A 3,743-nucleotide genomic window follows, 5' to 3' on the forward strand; every position below is an offset into this window, starting at 1 on the left:
ATCAATTCCAGGAGTCTCATGGTTGAAACCTGGGGGTTTTCCAGATATAACATCATATCATCAGCAAAAAGTGAGCGTTTGATCTCTTCTGTCCCTATTTGGACTCCCTTGATTCTGCTCTCTTGCCTGATAGCTCTCGCAAGGACTTCCAATACTATGTTGAAAAGTAATGGGGACAGTGAGCAGCCCTGTCTGTTTCCAGTTCTAAGTGGGAGTGCTTTCAATTTTTCCCCATTCAGAATGATGTTGGCTGTGGGTTTGTCATATATGGCTTGTATCATTTTTAGGTAGGTTCCATCTATGCCTATTTTGTTAAGCATTCTTATCATAAAAGGGTGTTGAATTTTGTCAAATGCTTTTTCTGCATCTTTAGAGGATGATATGGTTTTTGTTTTTGCTTCTATTTATGTGGTGAATTACATTTATAGATTTACGTATGTTGAACCACCCCTGCATCTCTGGGATGAAGCCCACTTGGTCGTGGTGGATTACTTTTATGATAAGCACTTGGATTCGATTTGCTAGTATTTTATTGAGAATTTTTGCATCTATATTCATGAGAGATATTGGTCTGTAGTTCTCTATTTTTGTTGCATCCTTTCCTCGTTTTGGTATCAATGTTATATTGGCTTGGTAGAACATGTTCGGGAGAATTCTATCCTTCTCCATATTGGAGAATAGTTTATGTAGGATGGGCACCAGTTCTTCTTTGTATGTATGGTAAAATTCGGGTGTGATCCCATCTGGACTAGGGCTTTTCTTTTTGGGAAGTTTTTTTATTGCTGTTTTGATTTCAGTTCTTGATATTGGTCTATTCAGGTACTCTATTTCTTCCTGGTTGAGCCTGGGAAGCCTATGTGTTTCTAAAAATTTGTCCATTTCCTCCGTATTCTCCAGTTTGTGTGCATAAAGATTCTTATAGAATTCATAGATGGCATCTTTTATCTCTGTGGCATTGGTTGTGATTTTTCCTTTCATGTTCCTAATGGAGGTTATTAGAGATTTTACTTTTGTGCTCTTGGTTAGTCTAGCCAGAGGTGTGTCTATTTTGTTTATCTTTTCACAGAACCAACTTTTTGTTTTATTAATTTTCCTTATGTTTTCTTTGTTGTCCTTTTCATTTAATTCTGGTTTGATCTTAGTAATTTCTCGCCTTCTGCTGGGTTTGGGATCATTCTGTTCTTCTTTCTCCAGCTCTTTGAGTCTATTTGTTAGGTTGTCTATTTGCAAGTTTTCTGTCTTTTGGATATAGGCATTTATGGATATGAATTTCCCTCTCAGGACTGCTTTAGCTGCGTCCCATAGATTTTGATAAGTTGTATCTCCATTGTCATTTAAATCAAAGAAACTTTTGATTTCCATCTTGATTTCTTCCTTTATAGAATAATTGTTCAGGAGAAAGTTGTTTAGCTTCCATGACTTTGAGTAGGAATGAGGGTTTCTGTTTGGGTTCATTATTACTTTTATTCCACTGTGATCTGAGAAGATGCATGGTATAATTTCTATTTTTTTAAATTTTTTAAGACATGCTTTATGTCCTAGGATATGGTCAATCTTAGAAAATGTCCCATGAGCTGATGAGAAGAATGTATATTCTGTGGACTTTGGGTAGAATATCCTGTAGATGTCAGTCAGGCCCATTTGTTCTAGCATTCTATTTAAGTCCATTATGTCTTTGTTTATTTTCTGTTTAGATGATCTGTCCTGTACTGTCAGTGGGGTGTTAAAGTCTCCAGCTATTACGGTATTGTGATCTATCATTTGTTTCAGATCAAGTAGGGTTTGCTTTATGAATCTGGGTGCACCTAGGTTGGGTCCATATATATTGAGTATAGTCATGTCTTCTTGTTGAATTGTGCCTTTAACCAGTATATAGTAACCATCTTTGTCTTTTATTACTTTTTTTGGTTTGAAAGCTAAGTTATTGGAAATTTAGACTGTCACATCAGCTTTCTTTTGGCTACCGTTTGCTTGAAATATTGATTTCCATCCTTTTATTTTCAGTCTAAATGCATCTTTGCAGGTTAGGTGAGTTTCCTGAAGACAGCAGATACTTGGTTTGTATTTTTTTATCCATTGGTCCAGTCTATGTCTCTTGAGTGGGGAATTCAAGCCATTCACATTTATTGAGAGAACTTATAAGTGGGACAGATTTCTGTTCAGCTTGTTGGGTAGAACTTCACTGCTATGTTTTCTCTCTTGAGCCATTGTGGTAGCTGGAATCTGATCTTTAGCTCTTGAGTAGTTTTACATTCATGGGTCTTTCTTGTGCTGATCCATGTGTAACTCTCTTTTGAGTTCTTCTTGGAAGGCTGGTCTTGTCTTGGTGAATTCCCTCGGTCCTTGTTTATCTGAGAATGTCTTAATTTCTCCTTCGTATAGAAAACTTAGCTTAGCTGGGTACAAGATTCTAGGCTGGGCATTATTCTGTTTCAGAAGAGTGAGAATGGGGCCCCAACCTCTCCTTGCTTGTAAGGTTTCAGTTGAGAAATATGGCATAATTCTAATGGGCTTTCCTTTGTATGTTACCTGTTTCTTTCTCCTTACAGCTCGAAGAAGGAACTCTTTAGTGGATATTTTGGTCAGTCTGATGACTACGTGGTGTGATGTTTTCCTATTTGCTATGAATCTCCCAGGGGTCCTTTGAGCTTCTTGAACCTGTATATCTAGAGTTTTAGCAAGGCCTGGAAAATTTTCCTCAATTATGTCTTCAAATAGCTTATCCAGCCCTTGCTTATTATCTTCTTCACCCTCAGGAATGCCAATAACTCTCACGTTAGGTTTCTTCACATAATCCCACATTTCTTGAAGACTCTGATCATTTCTCTTATTTCTTTGTTCTATCTCTGTGACTGACTTATTTAATTGGAAAGAGTTATCTTCAATCTCTGAGATTCTTTCCTCTGTTTGATCTACCCTACTCTTGAGACTTTCCACAGTGTTTTGTAGCTCTCTGAATAAATTCTTCATTTCTACAAGTTCAGTTTGGTTTTTCTTCAAATATTTCAATTTCTTTAGTGAATTTTTCTTCCAAATCCTGTATTTTTTTTTTGTGGTTTCTTTGTGTTGGTTATCCATTATTTTTTGTATATTATTCAGCTTATTTATAATACATAATTGAAATTCTTCCTGTAACATGTTGGTATTTTGAGTCTGGTTTGTGTCAAATGGTTGAGAGCTGGTATTTCTCTTTGAGGGTGAGATTTCCGCTTGATTCTTTGTGCTCCCCGTGTTTTTTTGCTGGGCCCTTCCCATCTAGATCTATCGTTAGATCTTTTCTTACAGTTTTAATCTGGTTAACAACACACTTTGTACTATTCTTAGACTGTGAAGCAGTCTAGGTATGTTGCTTCCTTTGTCAAGAGGGGGAGACTGTTGTGTATTGTTTAGAGTTTTTTCTACCTCAGTTAGGGGGCTGCTTCTGGTGGGTCCATCCCTAGAGGATTGGAGTGACCCAAGACCGCTTTGGCGAGTTAAGTCACTGTGTTGTGGTCTTTCAGTAAGCAGGCAGGGTCCACACTAGTTGCAGACAGAAATTCTCTCTGTTTGTTTGTTTGTTTTCTCTTTGGTTCTTCCTCTATAGGGGTGGTTTCTGTCTCTTTCCACAGGAAGGATACTAGATACGGGGAGTGGAAGGTGCCCTCACTCGCTCAGCGCCCCAGCTGCTGCAGCTCCCGCGGGTAAAAGTCTGCCCTGGCCCAATGTCCCCAGGGAACAGGCTCCACACTCTCACGTCTGGAGAA

This window comes from Eulemur rufifrons, chromosome 30, assembly GCF_041146395.1.
Source record: "Eulemur rufifrons isolate Redbay chromosome 30, OSU_ERuf_1, whole genome shotgun sequence".
Lineage (NCBI taxonomy): Eukaryota > Metazoa > Chordata > Mammalia > Primates > Lemuridae > Eulemur > Eulemur rufifrons.